The sequence below is a fragment of the Mustela erminea genome, chromosome 12, assembly GCF_009829155.1.
Source record: "Mustela erminea isolate mMusErm1 chromosome 12, mMusErm1.Pri, whole genome shotgun sequence".
Lineage (NCBI taxonomy): Eukaryota > Metazoa > Chordata > Mammalia > Carnivora > Mustelidae > Mustela > Mustela erminea.
The window spans coordinates 25,698,975-25,722,732 of record NC_045625.1 but is presented as its reverse complement, the minus strand read 5'-3'; the positions used below and the strand labels follow the sequence as shown (position 1 = coordinate 25,722,732).

General features: G+C 35.6%; 1 long non-coding RNA gene across 3 annotated transcripts in view; it reads left to right on the top strand.

Moving 5' to 3' along the window:
• The window catches only part of LOC116570288, a 432,758-nt gene that overhangs the window by 363,288 nt on the left and 45,712 nt on the right, over positions 1-23,758 (top strand). For all 3 annotated transcript variants that reach the window (XR_004277370.1, XR_004277369.1, XR_004277368.1), the window contains exon 5: positions 19,455-19,633. This is a non-coding gene — a long non-coding RNA (uncharacterized LOC116570288). The remainder of the gene's footprint in view (positions 1-19,454; positions 19,634-23,758) is intronic.

Here is a 23,758-nt window from a genome sequence, read left to right as displayed (position 1 = left end):
GGGATCTCTTGAGAATTTGATAAAAGAATGTACGTTAGAATGAAGTTGGGGCACCTGCCCTATATAGCCCAGAAATTTCCATTTGAATCTGAATTTTGATTCCAGTGTCTTCTGAGTTTGGTCCAGAGCTAGTTGTGTGCCATGAACTGAAGGTACACTCAGGGGCATTTTGTGACATGTTTGGCATCATGGAATCCTAGCTTCCCCAGGGCTTCATACGCAGACAAGTCTGCTAGAAGATGGTGTAGCTTCAAATAAAATGCTTCACTGAAAAATACCTTAGAGTCCATCTTGTTTAGAGATTTTCCCAGTTGTTTTTATTAGTGGATTCCTATTTTTAAAACAAATGTGAAAAAGAATTACATTATGCAAATCTGACAAAGGAAGTTTCTCTACATGGAGAGATGCAAGGAAAACCAGAGCTGGTCAGCTCAGAGGCTCATTGCAGAACCTCCCCCTCCAAAACTCTGAGGTTTTTCAGAACAGTATTTGAAAAGCACGGATACATCTAACAATCTTATTCTATAGATGAGGCCCAGAAAGAGTTACATACTAGAAATAATCCATCTAAAATCAAGGCATCATCTTCAATAGCTTGGCTTGATCTCATATATTCAGCTGTAGAGCAGGGTGATAGAAAAATTCTTGTGTTCTATTTCTCTTCACAAAGGATTTAAAAATCTTTTCCCCTTTCTTTGTCTTTCTTAGATATTATATAATAATGACTGTTTGCCTAGGCCACAGAAGAAAAAAGTGTGAAATATCTGAAAAAGATATTTATAATTCATTTTTAAGGAAAAAAGTTACTCAATATATATCAAGAACCTGAAAAATTTTCATGGCCTTTGACCCATTGACTTCTCTTCTGGAAATTTATATGAAGAAACTAATTTTGAATAAAAAAGTGATTTATGCACAAATGCTTATCACGTGCTATTTATATTAGAATAAAATCTGTAAACCGTGCCTATAGTAAACATTAGGTAGAATGCCTGGATAATAATAGCCCTTTAGCTCAGTGGAATATTACATAACAATTAAAATAGATTTTATATGTGAAATACTTAAGGATAAATTAACAAACGTGTTCAAGATCTGTATGTGGAGGAGCACCAGGGTGGCTCACACAGTCAAAACTCTTGGTTTTAGCTCAGGTCATGATCTCATGGGTCATGGGATGCAGCCCTGTATCCTCAGGCTCTGTGCTCAGTGGGAAGTCTGCTCAAAGAGTCTCTCCCTCCACCCCTCCCCTGCTTCATGCTTGCTTTCTCTCTCCAAAATAAATCTTTAAAAAAAGAAAGATCTACATACTGAGACCTACAAAACATTGCTGAGATCAATTAAATAACGGAATCAAGGCAAGATATACCATCTTGGTATCAGAAGATTCAACATTATTATTATTATGTAAATTTTTCAAAGTTGGTCAATAGAATCAGTGAAATCCCTATCAAAATTCTTTAAAAAATAAATTAGTATTATGATTGATTTAAAATTCACACAGAAGTGCAGAAAACAGAATAGCCAAAGCAATTTGAAAGAAGTTAGAGGGCTTACACTAGCTGATTTCAAGATTTCTTCTAAAACTACAGCAATTAAGACAGTATGATGTTAACATAAGAATAGCTACTATGTGGTGCAATAGAATCTGCACTTTAATTTTGCAGCTACTATGTGGTGCAATAGAATTGCACCACATACATAGTAGCTGCAAAATTAAAGAACAGAAGAAACAGATTTTTATTCAGCAAAACTGGATTTTGAAAAAATTTTTAAAATATGTTACTGAGAAAAATGTCTCAGAGTCCTGTATAAACCAGATTCTTAGGAATCATGATTACAAATGAGTGCTCTTGGGTCAGTCTGAAATCTTATGGATTTCAGTCTTATCTTTGGATACCCAAATAGCTTAGAGACACCCAAAAGTTGAGAAACAAGATCCCTCTGTATTGCAAAGATTGGATCAAATAAGCGAGTTTGTTTCCCCATACGAAGGTAACATTATATCTCATGTGAGGGTGATTTATTCAAATCCTCCCAGTCCAAGAGCTCTTGCTTACTACACATAGGAACAAACACTGCACAGTTTTACACAAGAGCAAAATGAAAATGTTATTATTAAGGAGATATGCATATGCGTGCGTGTGTGTAATTTTAAGTAGTCCATTTAAAGTTTTAAAGTTTTTGGTATGTAAAAATCTCAGCAGCATAGCAAAGTATAATCTTTGGGCTGTATAACTTCATTCAATTCACTCTATTTATATAACTACCTAGGGTTAACATCAAGCATATTTTTTCAAAACGTCTTCTAATTCCAGGTTTGCAATTCAACTGAAAAAAAAAAAAAATCAAAGGCACCTAAGAACATTTATGACTTAAAAAGTTTTCTTTTCTTGAAATAAAAACTACCGCCGGAGACCTCTCCTCCCATATCTTATCAGCTCAACTACCTAGTGTGATTTGAATCGCCCAAACCTTACTTTAAAAAAAAAAAAAAAAAAAAAAGGAGAGAGAGAGAAAAGAAAAACCTTTGGTAAAGTAGGTTCCTTTGATCCTTTTCTGCTACTTATGAAAACTCACACTGTATGTTGAACACATTCCCAACAAGCCGGGATAATGAAGCACATGGGACACCGAGACTTAATTCCATGTCTGTTTCTTTATTTAATGCCCCCCCCCCACCAAAAAAAAAACCCGCATGCTCTGTGGGCCAAGGGAAGAATGCAGTAGACTAGCTAGGAGCGAACAGTGAGAAGTGCTTGTGATTGCCGAGCTGGGAGATATCATTAAAAAGCAAACTGGGGAGCTCCAGTTTTGGATCTGAGGAGATTATTGATTCAAATCCTTTAAGGCATTCTTCAAAGGACTTCTTAAAAAGTTGTATTGTCTGAGGAGTTTGGGGCAAGTGGGAGTGTGCGAATGTATGTGTGTGTGTGTGTGTGTGTGTGTGTGTGTGTTATACAAGGCGGGGAGATTAGTGGTTGGGAGGGCTGTACCTACATGAGGTACAGGGTAATGAGTTGTATGCATGGATTTTGATTATCTTTAGAGTCGATCTGAGTAAATACAGGTAATTGCCTAACAGGTTTTCTGGGTACTGATGTGCAGTTTTGGTTCCCTGAAACTTCAGCTTCTGTAGCTATAACCAAGACCCTCCATGAGCTGGCCTTTCTTCTCCTTCACCATGTCCTTCATCTCCTCAGAGTGCTGGAGCTCAGTGCCATTAGATCACACTATCTGGGTTCAAATACATGCTTGCTTTTACCAGCCATGGGATGCTGGGTCCCTTAGTGAACCATGCCAAGTCCCAGTTTCCTCATAGGTAAAATAGGAATCATAATATCTACATCATAATGTTGCTGGATTAAATTAGATTGTCACACATGTTAAATGTTCAGTACAGGTCAGCTGTGAACTCAAGGACATTTTAGTTCCGTAGATACTCTTTGAAAGCATTCTGTGTTCTTTCAAACTGCCGTATTAGTTTGGTGGGGTTGCTGTAACAAAATGACGCAGACTGAGTGGCTTGAGCAACAGATTTATTTACTTATTTTCTCACAGTTCTGGAGGCTGGCAATCTGAGATGCGGGACGCTGGCAAGTTTGATGGTTTCTCCTGAGGGCTCTCTCTGACTTGCAGATGGCCCCATTGTCACCGTGTCCTCACATGGCCTTTCCGCTATGCCAAGTATCCAGGACATCTCTTCCTCTTCTAAGGACACCAGTCCTATTGAATTAGGTCCCTCCCCAATGGTCTCATTTTAATTCAATTACTTCTTTAAAGATCTTATTTCCAAATATACTTACATTCTGAGGTATTGGGGGTTGGGCTTTCCATGTAAGAATTTAGGGAGACACAATTGAGCCCATAATAGGTACTAAGTTAGAAGTCTGCTTTTTCAAACAAAGAGTTAGGAGGACCTAGAATACTTTCTTCTACTTTTCCACCTGGTGATTTCTCTCTTATATTCAGCCCAGCTTAAATAGGTTTTTCCTCTACAGAGTTCCTGCTGAACTCATATACACAATTAGACACAATTCCTTAGATATAATCTGATGTAAAAATTTGTATACCACAATCTACGCCATGTAATACATGTATATGTGTATACACACAATATGTGTATATTTGTATATACATATATGGAGAGAGAAAGAAATAGTCCATATACCCAATTAGAATGGAAGCTCCATGGGGAAAGGGGCTATTTTGATCACTACTGAGCCTAGAGCCTAGAACACTATCTTGACATAGTAAGTGCTGAGTCTCTTATTCTTATTAGCTCAAAGGTCAGAATATGTCTGCTTTATCTTCCTGTTCTTCATAACTTAATAAATTCATTACGCAAAATCATGAAGTTTTTCACAGGCTGACATTCAGGTCTTTGAAATTATTTGTGTGGACTAATCAGAGAAGTAAACATGCTTGTTTTGATCTGGAAGGAAAGTTATATACATATATCCTTTTGATTATGAAGCTTGATTAATGAAAAGAAAGGTTTCTGAGTAAAAATTTCGAGCAGAGTTTGGGACAAACTGCTAACAGTGTATTTCTCTCTTTGAGAGTTTCTTTTCTGCACACAAACTTGGTTTGATGGTTTTGACTGACTTGACCATGCCTTGAGGCAAAGAAATATGATAACTATGTACCTAGGGGTGGATTAAGACAAAATAAAGGGCCATCACAGGGCTCTATCCAATTCTGGCTCTCCACAACTCCCTCTGGGTAAATCCTATAGCTTACACCTGTCCAAGGCAGCAGAAACCTAGACCATCACATCTGTCAATGGCTGCCCAAATAATTAAAGCCATCTGTGCCCAGCGTCCCAACACGTCTCTGAATCAGTACGCAGCTCCATAATTTTGCCAACAAGAAATAGCTCCAGAACCATTATGGTTAATAATTTTTTAAAGGAAAGAAAAAGAAACTAAAAAGATAAATTCTCTTTGATCCCTCTTGACCAAATCAACAAAAGGTCCCGTTAAATACAACAGCAGAGATGTTAGGAAAGTCTTCAAGATGGAGATTCTAAATCTCCAAATTGAGTTAGAGGTCAGTGCATGTATATGCCTGAATTGTTTTGTTCACAGGGAATCCAACCTACCTGCTCTCTTTGTGCATCTAGTGATGAATGTGTTGACTGATTGGAATGCAGCCAAATGCTGTTTCATGTTGAGTCTTCTCCTCAGGGTATTATGAGGCCGCACAGGGCTGTGTGAGACAGAACAATGCGTGGTTAAGAGCTCAAGCTCTTGAGTCAAACACAACCACGTGGGAGTCCAAGCCTTGTCACTCTCTTGACCTTGGGCAAATTACTTGGCCTCGCTACATCTGTTTCTTCATCTGTAAAATGGAAGTGATGATAATACTTACTTCATTAGTTATAGTGAAGATTACATAAGAAAATGCATGTTATATACTTAGCAGGCTATGTGGCACGTGGTTGGCATGCAATAAACATTAGTTACTATGGTTTTTGTTATTGCGATTGGTAAGACTCCCAGGACACACAGTCCCCTGCTTTCAGTAGACTTACAAAGGACGTACAAGGGAAATGGGTTCTCAATTCTATTTCACATTCAGTAAAATTGCTATATTATTCCATTAGACTTGCTCATTGATAAAGTCTCTAGGATGAGGTGATAGAAATAACTCAGAAGTACCTACTTTTGATTAATCACTTAGGAAACAAATTTTTAAGACACTTTCTAACTGCCAGACACTGTGTTAGGTACATTTGTCTCTCCAGCTATTGTTTATCCTCAGGGGAACCCTATGAGGTAGCTGTTGTGAATGTCTCCCCTCTTCTGTAGGTTAACTTGCTGGCTTTTCAGTGGCCATGCACCTCTCATACCGTCAAAGCGTGACTGTATTGTGTTCATACATTTTTTTGTTTGGCCAGCATTCTTTGGTTTGGTTAATCTCTCTTTACTCATCCTACCATAATCCAATTCAATGTCTTTGATTTGAGTAGGGCCGAATCCACCATTCCTGGGACTAATGGGAGGTAATAAAGATTCAGGACTAGATACAGAATGGTATGGCCAACTTATTTCTCAGAGATTCATGTTGAGGGAAAGAGGGTCTTTTTTTTTTTTTCCCTTGAGATTGCGAGAAGTATATTCATGGAAACTTGAGAGCTTGAAAGTTATATATATTTACCACTTGCCTAGAGCATATTTAAAAATAGAGACAACACAGAGAAAAGGAGAGAGAAAGAGAGATTGAGATTTAATAACATCTTTGAAACCCCTGGATGCAGATGTGCCTGAAACTAGTTATGTAAGGCAATAAATTCTCATTGTCTTGGGCTAGTTCAAGTTGAAATCCTACTAAAACAGTTCTAGCTAACCGTTGGTTCTGTGGACTCCCATGCTGCTTTATCACACTGTGTAAGAATATTGTGTTTGAGCTAAGAATACTTCCTTTTTGTGTAAATGGCTTTTCTACACACTAACCTTATTGGGGATCAGTAATATTCTTCTCCTAAATAGGTCAGTCTAACTCCTATATTTAAATGCCTAAATGTCTTTAAAATGTTTATATATTTGTAGAACTTGCTTTTATTCATCTCTTCCCTAGATTTCAAACTCATTTTCTAGTGAAGCAACTTTATAATTTGCATAAGAAAAGAAAAAAGAAAACATGTAGCTCTTGTGTTTAGGTAGCTTTAATATGGTGAGAGAAGTATTATCTTTTGTAGTCAGAGACATATGATGGACTATTGGCTCTGTGACTTTGCAGTTGCATGAGCTTGGGCAAATTGCCTAGCTTTTTGGAGCCTCAATTTCCTTATCTATCAATAGTAGGTATCTACCTACTTCACAGAGTTAACACAAGAGTTAAATGAGATTGTACTTGCAAAACAAGAATAGTTTTTGCTAAACCAGTTTAGTTTGGTATCTAGTGCCATTATCAGGGATTTTTATGAGTATCATTGGGTAGTGATACTCATAAATGATGGTGATCATTTTCCTCTTGGGGAAATTTTTTTTAAGGTATAAGGGATGGAGAGTCAAAGAAGAAACAATAATCATCCATACTCTCTCCTTGCTTCCTCAAAATGAATCACTGTCAATGTTTTTGGGATATTTGTATCTTTTTAAAGTATTTTTATGTATTGGTTTTTAAATTTATGCAAGCAATTAATCAGTTGTACTTAAAACTTTTAGACCAATCATAGAAGAAACTATGATCTCCTGAAAACACCCATGTCTATATTGATGTCCTCTCACCAAATAATACATACTCTGTTGAATTTGTCTAATAAAAGAGTTTCCAAAATTCTTTATATTTTTCATACATATCTACATATTGGGAGAAATATAAAATATTGGTTTCTTTGGTTTTTTTTGTGAATGATTCATGTTAATATGTGGAAATCTGCTTGATTCCTTTGAACATTTTATAGTAATTCTTTGTGTTCATGGAATTGTTTTCATTTGTTTCTCTGTGGATAAAGATTAAATTTTTTTCTTTTTTTTTTTTTTTTTAAAGATTTTATTTATTTATTTGACAGAGAGAGAAATCACAAGTAGGCGGAGAGTCAGGCAGAGAGAGAGAGAGAGAAGCAGGCTCCCGCTGAGCAAAGAGCCCGATGCGGGGCTCGATCCCAGGACACTGAGATCATGACCTGAGCCGAAGGCAGCGGCTTAATCCACTGAGCCACCCAGGCGCCCCTAAATTTTTTTCATATTACAAACAACATTACATCTTCTGTGTGTATGTGCAAGTCTTTATCCAGAATAGTACGTAGAATGAAATTGTGGGGTAATTTAATAGATACCCTTCAGATTGATTGTACTAATTTCAAGGTCAAGAGCAGCTATGTTTAATTTTATTCGCCCCACCATCCCTAGACCTGCCCTTGCTTGTGTACACTTGATATTATCAAACTTTTTAATCTTTGTCAAACTGGCAGCGTAACGGTAATACATTGCTATTTCAATTTATATTTTCTGATTACTAATGAGGCAGAGTCATTTTTCATAGGGCAATTCTTGTTTTTATCTTCTTTAAATACCTATTTGTGTCCCATAAACTGTATCATTGGCTTTTAGACATTTTTAAATAGATATGTAAGGATTATTTGAAAGCTTTAGATATTTATCCTTGGTCTGTTTTGCATCTGAATATCGTACAGCTGTGACGATTTTTTCCCAGATTGTCAGCTGTCTTTTACCTTTGTTCGTTTCCAAATTTCTTTCTTTTCCTATTTTTGCTGTGTAACTGATTTTAAGAAAATCTTCTCAACTCCAACATCTTGTTATTGTCCTTCATTATCTTGGCATAAAAGTAGAATTATTTTCCTAAACATGGGTCTTTAATTCAACTCAATCTTATTTTTGCCTGTGCATAAGACAATCTTTTGCAGTCAAATGCTTTACCACTGAGCTATACCCCCAAGACAATCTTTTGGATTTCCGTTCTATCCCACTGATCTGTCTGTCTGTTCTTGAAGCAGTACCGCACTGTTTTAACTACTGTGGCTTTGTTGTATGCCTTGATTTCAGGAACGACAGAAATGATAAAAAAGGGACTTTTAGTGTATTTGTAATGTTTTTTATGAGGCAGAAATAAAAGTTATTGAGCACAGCTGGGTGCTGAGCACTGTGGGAGGCCTTTTCATGTTTTATCTCATTTTATCCCCATGTCAGCCATGCGAAGGAAGTGGAATTAACTGACTAGCAGATGAGAAGACAGAAGTTCAGTGGAGATTCCTAACTTTCTCAGGGTCACATAGCTTGTAGGTACTGAAGATTTGAGTTCATGCCTGTCTGACTCTCAAATTCAACCCTTCCCTTGACACCTCCCACATTTCCAGGTTCAGACCAAGCATCCTTGAGGAAAACAGTGGTATCTGCCAATTCCATTCATTTTTGTAAGCTGTTTTATTCTGCAGATAAGATCCTTAATATTGTGGGAAGCTGAAAGATGAGGCTGTACTTTAATCAGCTGTGTATATGTTGAGAACAAGAAAGAGAAGGAGAAGCGGAGCCTTTGGTGGGAAGTTGACCAACTATTTTCTTTATTTTAAGGAACAGTACAGTCCCGACCCTACCCCCACCTCTTAGCCTTGAGTGTTCTTCCTCCTGCTAATTAGTTCCAAATGTGCTTCAGTTTTCGGACTTCTCCTTTAGACAGAAACCTAATGCCAGCAGTGGGCATCAAGCCTTCCCTTTGGCCTTTGCTCCTGATGGCCTGGTCACTGCCTTCAGCGATTAGTAAATCATGGACAATTTCAGCTGTCACACAGTCTTGGATTTGACTCTGACCTCTCTCTGGAATCTGAAGTCTCTTGAACCAATCTGCTATTTTACCACATGGGCTTTCTTCCTGGAGAGGAACATGAAAAAGACTTTGTCCTGGGGCTGCAGAGGTTCCTGGCTGCAGACTGCCTACTTGGGCTTTGAAAACTTTCTAGTTTTCACCTGAGAAGCAGGTAGTTCATTTTATCAGGATATTCTCTTTGCCACGGAACGGGAGAAGACAAGACTTAACCCCCTTTTCTTTTAAAGAAGAATGAGGACCTGTCTCTGTTGATTTATGATCTTGGAAAGAGGAGAAGGGCACAAGATAAAAGAAGAGATGAGGAATGCTATGACAGAGTGGGTACACCTAAGGAATCTCCCCTGCCTGGAGACAAGAGAGATCTTACAGGCTATTGAAGACAGGCAGGGATTTTTATTTATTTATTAATCCCCCCCCCAACTCTTAAAATGTGAAACTATATCTACTCTGACTTTTCCATGCTGAGGACTTTGATGTCCCACCTAGCTGGTAGTGAGGTCTTCAGGAAGGATATCTGAACATGGAGAAACTTTTCTTCACTGAGTTGCTCAGTTCCATTTCCTGTAGCATGCTTGAGAAAGGCTGATGAGTAAAAACGTGTTCTTGTATTTTTAGAAAACAAGGAAGTGATTGAAATGATTGCATATGAAAAACCAGAACGTTTCCCAGGGACGGAAGTCTATCATTCAGATCCAACTGGCTTTAGCCCTGCCAGATCCTTTTGCAGTTTGACTTGCATCTTGACTAGTCCCTTTGCATCTGAATCCTATGAAATACACACAGATCAAGAGCACAGAGACACAGAAATGGGAATGGTAAGGGAAATGGGGAGGCCAGGAGAGCAGAGTTGCAAGAGAGACCACATGCCCTTACTTGCCAATCTGATTTTGGAGAACAGCCAACCATTAAATGCAATGATCACACTGTCATACTGCTGAATTCAGGAGATTGTGATCACATCACTGAACAAACTGTTTTCTTCCACTCAAAACCCTTTAGAGTCTAACCTTGAGGAAGGTTGAGGACATGCCATATAACACAGCATCTCAGAAACAATGAATGTGTAGCAGAGTCAGCTTCCGAGAAGGAGAGTCAACTGCATTCTGGTTACAGCCTTCCCCTTCCCTAGGTTATCCTAGGTCGTTCTTTCCCATTTTGGACTATGGGTTTCTAATAAAGTGATGAGTAAAAAAAAAACCTAAGTTCTAACATCCTTTTAAGGTGAAAAGGAATATGGAAATCTTAAATACCTGTTAGCTACAAAGTATCCTATTTTCTTGTGCTGGGGAATCATAGATGAGTGATTATTGCTAAGCATGAAGTAGTGCAAATGGAAAAGCCATCTAAGAGGTCAGATTAGATTAGTCCTCCCTGTCATTGATCCTTATTCAAATTCAAGAAGAAAGTGTGAAGCCAGCATGGAATTCTCTGTGGTCAGAGCCTCTGCTTATGGTCTCCATTAGCCAGTTGAAGAAAATCCCTTTTCTACCTCAGACTTAATTGGTTTCTGGGCACTGTAGTCCCCAAGTGCCATTGTTATCTTGTTCGGTATGAGCTCAGGTGCAGTTTTCTGTGTATGCTTGAATCTAACTAGACAGCTCTAGTTACCAGAAGCAACTTTCATAGGAAACATTCCCCAAATATGTTCAAAGAGAAGGATTGCAATTTTGAGAAACTTAGCTTTCTTGAAGTATGCTTGGGAATGATCACATCTTAAAAGACACTTTTTTAAAAAAAAAAGAAGAAGAAAAAAAAAAACAAACCTTTGTGGAAGTGAAAATAAATGATCTGTATGTAGTCCTGAGGTTTTCCTTCCAGTAATGTCCAAGTAAACTAATACCAGACTACTTTTCTGCAGATAACAACTATAAATTCCAAGATAAAAATTTAAGAAGTGGCAATCTAAAGGCTTTAGGGTAAACAAACACAGACACATTTTAAAATAAAGTTCATATGTAGAAAAAGAGAATAACCCTTGGTAATTTTTCTTCCTTTTGTGTGTATCTCTTTTTATGTGTGGTTTTTAACCAAAAGGCAGGTCCTAGTCTGTGTCATTCAGGTTGGCTAAAATGCAGATATATCAGCTGGAACTGATCTTCCTTGAATAACCAGTAAAACAGAATTTAGGCAACCATGGATGCTAGAATATTAGAAAGGAGAGAACTTGGGAAGGAAGCCCTAAGTTCTGTGCATAACTTTACCCAGAAACCTGGCTGACTTTTGAACTGTGCATGCACAAAACAGATCTAAGCCAACTAGTTAGGGCTAAATAACTGAACTGCGATTTAAGTTACAGCCCAAGAACAGAGTTGCAATTTGAGCCCACATTAATTGCCTGCTTAAAGAAGTCAACTCTCTTTGGAAAATACAAGAGAATCTAGAGTCTCTACCGTATGACAATCATGGTATCCATGATGTACTCTAAAGTTACTCAGTATATAGAAAAGAGTAGAGGAAATACAGGTGACAATAAATATATGAAAACAAATTAATCTCTACTGGCAAACAAAAAAGGCCAAAAAATTAATTAATTTTAACTTATCAAATTAGCAAAGGTTTTTAAAATAACCTGTGCTAGCAAAGATGTCATCAGATGGACACTCATCTGACACCGTTTGGAGTATACTAGGTATAAACTTCTTGAAAACCCATTTAGCTAGATATATTACAATGCCTAAAATATTTTATACCCCTGGTCCCAATAATTCCACTTGTAAAATGTATTCTGAAGAATATCAGCCATGAAGAGTTTTATATCCCTAAAAAATATTTATAATTTAAAAAATAATCTAAATATTGAGAATGAGGGGGTGGTTAAAACAATTGCATATAACGGAGTAATTTATCAACTTTAAATTATGTTTTAAACAAATGCTGAAGACATGAGGAAGTGCTAAAGATATAATATATATTTCCCAAGTTACGCACAGTATGAATGTCTTTTTTTAATGAAAGCTCACTATTTATTTGTTTATTTATTTACTTACTTACTTATTTATTAGTAGTCTCCGTACCCAGCATGGAGCCCAACACACAGGGCTCAAACTCACAACACTGAGATCAGGCCTGAGCTGAGATCAAGAGTTGGATGCTTAACCGATGAAGCCACCCAAGTGCACCATGAGTGTCTTTTATATTAAAGAGATAATATTTTTAGAAACATTTTTCTAAATTTTCTCTATTGTACTCTAAATGTCTTTATGCAAATTGAGATATAATTGACTTATGACATTATGAGAGCTTCAGGTATACAGTGTAATGGTTCCGTATTCGTATACACTGCAAAAAGATCACTTATCTGAAGTAAATCTAATTAACCACCATTCATCACCACACAAAGTAGCAAATTTTGCTTTCCTTGTGATGAGAACTTTGAAGATTTACTCTCTCAGCGACTTGGAAATGTGCGCTGCTGTGTTGTTGACTAGGGTCACCATGCTATGGCTTATTACACCCCTGTGGCTTATTTTATAACTGGAACTTCATGCCTCTTGATCCCCTTCACTCCTTTCACCCATCCTCAACTCCCCTCCCCAATCTGTTCTCTATATCTATGATTTGTTTTGTTTTGGTTTGGTTTTTAGATTCCACGTATGAATGAAATCATATGGTATTTGTCTTCCTGTCTTTGACTTATTTCACTTAACAAAAAGCCCTCAAGATCCATCATGTTTTTACAAATGGCAAGATTTTGTTCCTTTTTATGGCTGAGTAGTAGTCTGTTGTATGTATGGATCTCATCTTCTTTATCCATTCGTCCATCAATGGACACTTAGTATGTTTCCAAATCTTGGCTATTGTAAATAATATTGCAGTGAACCTTGGGTTACATACACCTTTTTGAATTCATGTTTTTGTTTTCTTCAGATAAATTTTTAAAAGTGGAATTACTGGATCATATAGTAGTTATATTTTTAATCTTTAAAGAACCCCACACTGCTTTTCATAGTGGCTACACCAATTTACATTCCCACCAACAGTGCACAAGGGTATCCTTTTCTCCACATCTTTGCCAGCACTTGTTATTTCCTATCTTTTTTATAATAGCCATTCTAACAGGTATGAGGTGATATCTGCTTGGGTTTGAGTTGCATTTCCCTGATGATGAGTGATGTGGACCATCTTTTCATGTACCTGTTGACATTCTGTATGTTTTCCTTGGAAAAAAAGTGTCTATTCAGATTTTCTAGCTATTTTTTATCTGATTTGTTGTTGTTGTTGTTGTTGTTGTTTTCCTATGGAGTTGTATGAATTCTTCATATATTTTTGGATATTAACTCCTTCACAGATATAATCATTTGCAAATATCTTCCCCCATTCACTAGGTTGCCTTTTCATTTTACTGATAATTTCCTTTGCTGTGTTACAGACTTTTAGTTTGATGTAGTCCCACTTATTTATTTTTGCTTTTTTGTTGTCTTTGTTTTTGGAGTCAGATCCAAAAATTCATTGCCAAGACTGATGTCAAGGAACTTACCCACTATGTGTTCTTCCAGGAGTTTCATGGTTTCAGGTCTTACATTCAAGTCTTTAATCCATTCTGAGTTCATTTGGTATGTGGTGTAAGATGGTGATCAGTTTTCATTCTTTTGTATGTGGCTGTCCAGTTTTCCCACCACTATTAATGAGATTGTCTTTTCCCATTGTATATTCTTGCCTCCTTCATTGTAAGTTGCATCCATATTTGTATGGGTTTGTATCTGGACTTATCATTCCATTGATCTCTGTGTCTGTCTTTATGCCAATACCATACCGTTTTGACTACTGTAGTTTTACTATGTAGTTTGAAATCAGGGAGCAGGAGGCCTCCATCTTCAAATAGCCATTGTGTTTTGTTTTGTTTAAGTGAAAATAATTTTTGGAGAAGATACCAAAAATAATTGTTATCATTGTAAAAAGAAAAATTAAGATAATTGAAGAAGTTAGAAAACAGGAAACAAATATCTCTTCTTTGTCTCACTCCTCAGACATAATCCCACACTCTATATTAGTAAATAGATAGGTTGGTAAGTAGGAAGATAGATGGAGTCATACATTATAGCTTAGGACCATGACAAAAAATAATTCTAAAGTTATTCCAATAGAATAAACAGAATAGTTAGAAAACTTTCAGAAGAAAATGTAATGGAGGAGGAAGGAGCCTTCTAAAAACTAAAATAATTATAAATTTAAATATTGAGGTATTACCTGATTACTACCTGCATTTTTCATAAAATTTAGGCTATTGCCAAGATTTTCCATGATAATAAATGCAAATCTACATATCATTTTAATTGTGCATAGTTTCTGCTTTACAAATGTTCTACTTAGTTTTAAAAATGCTCTATGGAATGAATATTTAGCTTGTTTCCCAGATTCACTATTATAAGCTGTGCTTTAATAAATGTCTTTCTATTCATATTTTTGAAAAGTTTTCTCATGATTTCCTTAGAAACAGATTTGCTGGATCAGAGTCACGTTTTAAATTTTGATATGAATTGCCATTTTTCCTTCAGAAGAAGTAGGCTAATTTATAGACTTCTACCAGCATTTTGTAAGAGTGTTCATTTTTCTGCATTTTACTAACTCTTGATATTATAAATTTTGTAAATTGTTACCAATATAATAGGTGAAAAATATTTTCTTGTTTAGATTCGAATACCTGATTATTTATTGATGTATTGCATCTTTTCATATGCTTATTAATCTTGTGAATTTCTTTTGCTTTTCTAGTTCATGTCTTTTGACTATTTATTTTACTTTTTAGCAAAATGATACATATGCATAGTTTAAAAGTTCCACTATGACAAAAAGGGTTATTAGCAAAAAAAACCCCCAAAAAACAAAAAACAAACATTTCTTTATCTTTTTTCCCCTCCCATACCTGGTTTGCAAAGGTAACTATGCTCAAATTCTTAAGTGGTTTCTTCTAATAATTTAATTTATTTAATTTTATGTTTCTAAATTATATGCTTCTTTACTGCTTCTTCATTTTCTAGTTTCAGGAATTATTCTCCGTTTCCTACTAGGTAAGAGGAAGATTTAGCTCTTTCTCCACATTCACCACATTCTACCCCCTCTCTACAGACCCATGCAGTTCTCTTTGATCATTCTTCCAGTATAGATATATCATAAATCTGGGCTAAACTTATATTTACTTTTACATCATTATTATATAAATATTACCCACAACTCAGTAAGTATTGTACATAGTTTATATTTTCTTTTTGGTTCAAATTTTTGTTTTCCCTGAAGTTTATAAGTACCTCATTTGGGGGTTTGCTTAATTTTCTATGTACAAAAGTCTCTATGACCAAATTCTCTGCTGGAATGATACAACTCTTAATGGTTTAAACACTTTAGGTGAACTTTAATTTCCTTTTTAAAAATATGTTTCCATCAACTTGCTCCAGTCTCAAGTAGTTGATATTTAACCTGCTGCTCTTCTGAAATTCCTTTTGCTGGTCCCTTGTGTTTCAGCCCATTTTCTTGGACCTCATTTCATCCTTTTCCCTTATTTTGCTATAGGACATAACTCCAATATAATACTGACAAAGAGTATGAGAAACCATTTGATTTTTGAGAGCTTGTATTTCTAAAAGAGAGGTTTTTTTTTGTTTTTTTTTTTTTTAACTCTTGCAACTCTTTGATTGGGAATTTACTTGTATATATAATTCTAAGTTGGAAACCATTCCCCCCCCCCTCAGAATTTTAAGGTATTTTTCTTCATGTTTATAGCACTCATGGTGGTGCTGGAGAGTCCAATGCTGTTCTGATTCTTGATGTGTTGTGTTTTTGTCTTTCTTCCTGGGAGGTTTCAGAATCTTTTCTTTGTTCTTAAGACACTGAAATTTCATGATGTATTTTCAAGCCCTTTTCTATTACCTGGAGTAGCCTTTAAGTAAATTTGTGTCCATCAGTTTTAGGAAATTTTTTGTATTATTTCTTTTGTAGTTTCTTTCTGTTCTCTGTCTCTGTCTTTCAGACATGCACACTTTCTCACTCTCTCTGGAACTCTTATTGGTTAGATGTCTTAAATTGTTCCTCTAATTCCTCATAATGTTAGATCCCATTATCTCTCATTAGCTTATTGTTCTTTTTTCTAGGAGTTTTTTTTAGACTTTCTGGACCCTGAGACATTCCAATTTTTACTGGATGTTTTATTTTAGCTATCATATTACTATGTTCTAGTGGTTCTTTTTTATTCCCTTCATGTTCTTTTTTTATAATGTCCTTTTCTTTTTTTCTTCAAGAATCTCACGTCTTTTTGTTATGAAGGTATTATATTTTTAAGCTTTCTTTTTCTCCTTATGTTATTGCTTTTCTTCTGTGTTAATTTTGCTTTCTGTCTTTGATACTGGAGGCTTTCCACATATATCTTGTGATCCTTATCTATATTTTGGAATCAGGCACTAGAATCTAATTGAAAGCCATGTGTAGGGGTAGAGCATTGGTATGCTTATGGAACAGTGGGCCATGAGTAAGACATCAGAGTCATACAGTTTCTTCTCTACACTAAGATTTTTAAAAATGTTATGACATCTCCCATTTGTATTGTCTCTTCTCTTAATATTTTTGTCTTCATGTCTAGACTTTGTCCCTCCTTTACTGCCATTATACTGGAATTCCAGAAGGTACCCAAGATAAATGTATACATTCAGGTTGTGATGCTTAACTACACCCATTTTTTCCCCATTGAGATGTTTGTCATTTTAATAATTCTCTGTATAGTAACAATATTTGTTTAAATATGTTTGATTTTATTCTCTTATTTTTATATGCTCTTAATTAATTTTATTTATAAAAAATTTTAATCCTTGTGTAGTTACATTTCTCAAGTGTATATCATGTTTAGAAAAAACAGAGGTGCCTGGGTGACTTTATTGGTTAAACATCTGCCTGCAGCTCAGGTTATGATGTCATGATCCCAGGGTCCTGGGATCAAGCTCCATATCAGGCTCTCTGCTCAGCAGGGAGACTGCTTCCTCCTCTATCTGACTGTCTCTCTGCCTACTTGTAATCTCTGTCTGTCAAATAAATAAATAAAATCTTTAAAAAAAAAAGAAAGAAAACATTTTATTGGCATTTTTATAATCTGTGTAAAATTTAAGATTACATTGGGAGACAATTCACATTCTTAATTATTTGAGTCTTATCTAGAAACCTGAATATCTCAGAAGATATTCAAATTTTTATTCATGGTTTTCTTTATAGAAAACTGTATATTTCTTGGGGCACCTGGGTGGCTCAGAGGGTTAAGTCTCTGCCTTCGGCTCAGTTCATGATCCCGGGGTCCTGGGATCGAGCCCCGCGTCGGGCTCTCCACTCAGCAGAGAGCCTGCTTCCTCCTCTCTCTCTGCCTGCCTCTCTGCCTGTCAAATAAATAAATAAAAATTAAAAAAAAACCCTGTATATTTCTTAATTTCATTCTAGCTATTGTTGCTATATATGAATACTATAGATTTTCATGTGTTAATCTCAAATTTGCTTACCTTTTTCTATCACTCTGTTATTTTCAAACAATTTTTGCTAATTCTTCCATATTTTAATTTCTTGTTCCATACTTTATTTCAGTTCCCACTGTGTTCCAAAGTATTAGGCACTGAGGACATAATGTTAAATAAGAAGAGGGTAGGCCATGGGCCTACCCTTGGATAAATAATTACATCATTTGCAAATAATGATAATACTTTTTCCTTTCCAGTATATATTCCTATTATTTATTTTTATTATTCTATTGCTTGACTAAGACCTCTAATCTAAAATTGAAAAACAGTAAAGATAAGCTTCATCTTTATCTTGTTTATAATTTGAAAAAATATTTGAATAAATTTTAGAACATTTGAATAAATTTCATCATTAGGTATAATGTTGGCTACTAAATTCTGGTTTTTAAAAAATTCATTGATGATTAAGAATTTTCCTTCTGTATTATATTTATGAAAGGTTTGTAACATAAATAGTGTTAAATTTCATCAAAGTCCATTTAATTGCTAAATAATTAACTTGTTAAACCATCCTTGAACTAGTGGAATAAACCCCACTTGGTAATTAGAATATTCTATTTTTATCCTACTTGACATAATCTAATCATACTTCGGTTAAGATTCTTACATTTATAGAAATAAAAAAATGATCTATGATTTTCTTTTGTGATCTTGTCTGATGTTTGATATCAGGATTACACTAACCTTAAAGTAAATGGGAAGTTTTTCAGAGCTCTTAATGTCAAGAAACATTTTTAAAAGCACAGTAAATTTCTCGCCTTTGAAAAGTTGGAAAGAATTCACAGACAAAATTAGTTAGATTTCTTTTATGATGTTCTGTTGACACCTGTTCAGTTTTTGATATATGAGTTTTGGTCTACTCATTTTTTGTTTTTTTAGAACCCATTTCCGAACTTTTTCCTTTAAAGTCATCCATCTATTTTATCAAATGTATTGGAATAAAGTAGCACTTATTATTTAATTGTGAGTTTTTAAGTGTCTTCTAGATCTGTGATTTTATCACTCTTCTCATTCATTTATTTGTGTTTTAATCCTTTGGACCTTAGTTAAAATTTTTTAAGGGCTATTTACTGGGGTTATGCTTTTTAGTGGTAATATATACATTTTCAATGTCTATAATTCCTCGATCGATGGTATTTTTGGTAGAAAAGAGGTAGACACCTAGGTATGACTTTCTGTCTTACAAGTAAAAGCTAAGGTGTAACTATTTGAAGAGATGACAGAAAAAATCAAGATGTAATAGGAAATATGAAAGGATGTTTCTGATAGAGTTGATCAGAAACAAATAATTTGGGGTCAAATGCCCTTTTATCTGGGCAGAAGATGGCATTTACCAGATCGCATGTCTGACTTGGTAGGACATATTATGTATGCTCACAGACACAGTATGCAAGACTTGACCAAAGCATTATTTCAGGTTTCTTATTGTATTGATGCAGAAACTAAGCCACAAAGACTTGAAAGACTTACTAAAGGTTGCACAGCATGCCAATAAGATGTTTGAGGACTACTTAGTCCAATAGAGTTCTTTACACTATACAACACTTTTTTTGTTGTTGTTGTTTTAAAAGAAAATATGTGGATGTAGGTCAAAGGAAGAAATGCAAGGAGGCACTTCCATAAATGCTTTATAAATATTGTTCTGATATGATGTCAGACTCCATCTTTATTTCCTAGGTGAAGAACCCCAAACACCAAGAGATTAAAGAAGAACAAGTTATGATCCAAATCAAGTCTGATACTTCTTTGAATGGATTGCTTCCCCTGTCAGTATCTCAATAAAGAACCCTACTTCTTTCAAAAATCAGCAAATAGAAATGCTATGAAGAAACAAATTGGGAGAAATCGTCATTCTTGTAAGTATTCATGGAAAAGTTCTTTAGTTGTTGCTACTTTTTTACTTATTAAAATAGGAAAAATTTTTCCCTCTCTCTCTCTCTGCCTGCCTCTCTGCCTGCTTGTGATCTCTCTCTGTCAAATAAATAAATAAAATCTTAAAAAAAAAAGTAGAAAAAATTTTTAAAAATGATAATATGCAATGCTTGCAAGGGTCCAAGAAATTGGGCCTCATATACTATTATAAAATAATAATCATTGGAACAACAAATTAGCAAACTAAGGGAAAATGCTATATGCATGAAGGTATTTCTTGCAGTAGTATCTAATAAAAGACTTGAGCAATAGAATTAATCAGAGGGGAAGGTCTTAGGTAAATTGTGGCACACACGAGACTATTGTGTAGCTAATGAAAATATCATTATCATTAGGAATACAAACGTGAGACAATGCCCTTACTTCTTGGTCCTCACTTGTCTATGCGTGGCTCAGTTGGCTCCATACACGCGGAAATCAGAGTGAAGGCCAGCTGGACTCTTATCTGGGGACTCTTGAAAGAATGTGCTTCCAGGCTTATTTAAGTTGTTGGCAGAATTTAGTTCTTGGCAGTTGTATGATGGGGGTTGCCATATTCTTGTTGGCTGTGGGCGGGGCTTCACTCTCATCTCCTAGAAACTTTCCTCAGATCCTTTCCTGTGGCTCCTTCTACCTCAATGTTGGAGACCCTCCCTTATGTTCTTCTCACACTTTAAATCTGATTTTCTCTTTTGCTACCAGCTGGAGAAAACTCATTGCTTTTATGCGGTTTGTGTGATTAGGTTAGGTCCACATGCATAATCTCCCTATTTTAAGGTTAATGTTAGCAAATCCCTTTTGTCATGTAACTTAACATAATCATAGAAATCAAACTAAGGGGCAAGTAGGGTCCCGGGGTCCTCTTAGAATTCTACCTGCCACATCACAGATAGCCACAGCTGCCACACTCTCCCTTTAGGTCTTGTTTTAGTTGTTAACCTTTCAGCCAGATGTTTCCTGGAATCTATCTAAAATTTCATTTGTACCTATAATCCTCACCCAAGTGTCTACCCCATTTGTCTGTTTTCTTTCTCCTATATTTAGCACTTATCCTCTAACATACAATATAGTTTACTTATTTATGTTGTTGTTATCTGTCTCCTCCAGCACATGTAATCTCCATGAGATTGGGAACTTTGTTGTTCTTCGCTTATAGTCACTGCTAGGTTGGTGTTTGGACAATAGCAGACATTCAGCAAATATGCATGTATTGAGTGAATAAATAAATAATACAAAATTATATGTAACATATGATTACAATTACCTAAAAATATATGGCATCATGCTTTCTCCAGAGTTTGTTGTTTCATTTTTTTTAAATTTTTTATTTTTAAAAGATTTTATTTATTTATCTGACAGACAGAGATCACAAGTAGGCAGAGAGGCAGGCAGAGAGAGAGGAGGAAGCAGGCTCCCCACTGAGCAGAGAGCCCGATATGGGGCTCGATTCCAGGACCCTGGGATCATGACCCGAGCTGAAGGCAGAGGCTTTAACCCACTGAGCCACCCAGGCACCCCTGGAGTTGGTTGTTTTAGAAGGATCACTCCTGTTATGGGCTGCATGGAGTTAGCTTGTGGGTCTCTGTGACCCCAAAACTGAGAGGTTCTTTGCACCCTGGCAGCTATACCTAGTGGCTTGTAGTTCCCACCATAAAAACTAAACTAAACTAAAAGTATGAATGTGTGTAAACACAATTAAAATAGTATTGTTAAGGTGGTGAGATTTTAGGAGCTTAAAAATCTATTTCCTAAACTTTGTGCTGTTGTAATAGTGACATAACAAAGAAAATGGCTGTTCTCTGGGGGGTGGAATTAGCCAAGTATGACATACCTAAGTAAGCAGTTTTGAGGTAATGCTAAGGACTCTGTGGCTCAGGAGAGAGAAAAACATGCCAGAGGCAATGTGGTGGAGGAGAAAGAGCATGGGAAATGGAATCACAAAGACCTGGATTTGAGTCTTCTTTCTGGTATTTACCAGTTGTATGACTTGAAAAGTCACTTAACCCCTCTGAGCCTATTTCCTCACTATAGAAATGAGGACACTCAATACTTTCATCATTGGGCTGCTTTGAGGGTCATGTGAGATACTATTTCTATGACTTACCACAGAACAAATGCTCAGTCTTATTTTCTTTCACTTCATCTAGCCTATTCACCCTTTTGATTGCCAAGAGAAAGGCTGCTTATGCTATACCAACTGCCCTTATTCATCTAACCTATATTCAGTTACAGAGAAGGACTTTCTTGATAGGGTAGAACAATTATTTGATGAAAGGAGTATCACCAAACTTAAAAAATAAAATTGGTTCATAATGATTGTAATTAGCCTAAAATGGCAGAAGCAGGAATTCCTATGTGGCTGTAAAGGATTTCTTGAGCTCCAAAAGACTTCCCTGTACTGTCATGTTATTGTATCTTGAAGTGTCTAAATAAAACTGCATTCTATATGGCAGGAGTTTCAATGTCAAATATTGGTCACTACCAGATCGAATGTTAAAATTTTACTTGAAATAGGGAACGATGTGTGTAAGTTCCGATCCTGTCAGTTTCTCATTATTTGACCTTGAGCCATTCACTTTACCTCTCTTGGCCTTCTGGTACATTCTGAGAATCTTTGCATGCATGAAAAATGACTCTCTGAAGTAAAGTAATTCCCATAGTAATAAAAGTTATTATATTTTGAGCATCTAGTATATTCCAAGCACTGTGCTATATTCTTACATTATCTTCAACACTCAAAACAAGTCAAATAGCAGATGTCATTGTCTCCATTTTATCTACAAGGAAGTTGAGTCTCAAAGAGATGAAATAAATTCTCAAGAGAAACACAACTAAATGTTAGAGTCAATCTATTGCTGTCATCTGTTATTTGGAATTTGGATCATTCTTTTCAACATGTACTCTCTCGCTGCTTTTTGGGTCAAAGAGGATTTGGCTCAACATTCTATGCTTTCATCTAAGTCCTCAGTTTTTAAAAATTAAGAAAAGTTGGTTTGCTCCTTGCTGTACCCCTGGTATCTAGTAATATACCTGTTACATAGTAGGTGTTCAATAAATAACTTCTGAATGAATTAATGAATGAATGAACAATGTATAAGACCTAGACAGAGTCCTGTGTCTTGCCTCCTTTGACATATAGTAGTATTGGTCCTTTCTGTTATAAATCCACTAGACTATATTATTACGATATCCTTGTTTCTATACTTTTATCTGCAGTTAATAAAAGAAAACATTGTGAAATGTTTTGTTGTGATTAAATACACTGTATCTATAGTTGCCCCCAAATCTGATCATTTTTCCCCAAATTCTGATAATCCCATTTTAAAAAAGTAAAGCTTAAGGTATGTCTTATGTTTTATGAACCTATTATTTCTTTCATCTTCCTTCCCTCTCTTAGTGTTCACAAATTAAAATATTAAATCTTACCATTTGTCTAAGAAAGCTACTCAGGATAGACATTAAGTGCATTGTATATTTTTGTAGCATACTCCTTTTACTGAATCAAGACAGTATTTTATATCTTAATTCTCATAAAATTTCTAGCAGAATTTTAATGAATCATTATGGAAATGCTCTTAACCACAAGTATTTTTTTTTAAAGTTGCAATGTATAAACACTGCATAGACACCTGACCTAAATTATCTTATTTAATTCCACCCAAATCTATGAAGTAAGCATGAATAATTGAAATTTATAAATCAGGAAGCCAAGACTAAAATAACTACATATATGCCCAGGGTCACCCATTTGGTTAAGTAGTAGAGCCAGGTTTCAGAGGCAGACCTCTGAGTCTAAAGATAATGTTTTTAATGAATATATATTAATTGTCTAAAATATAACTTTTCTAGACCAAGAAACACCTCATGTGTTCTGTGATGACTTCACCTGTTTTTTACTTCAGTTTTCTTGTTTTAGTTGAATTAGTCTAAGTTATGCTGCAGTAACAAACAACATCAGTAATTTCACTTTTGTACTTATGTATCAAAATAGGTTTGCACTGACTGGGAGATCAGGATGGAAATCCATGCACAGACAATTAACTCTTTCAAACTCAAAATGATACATATCA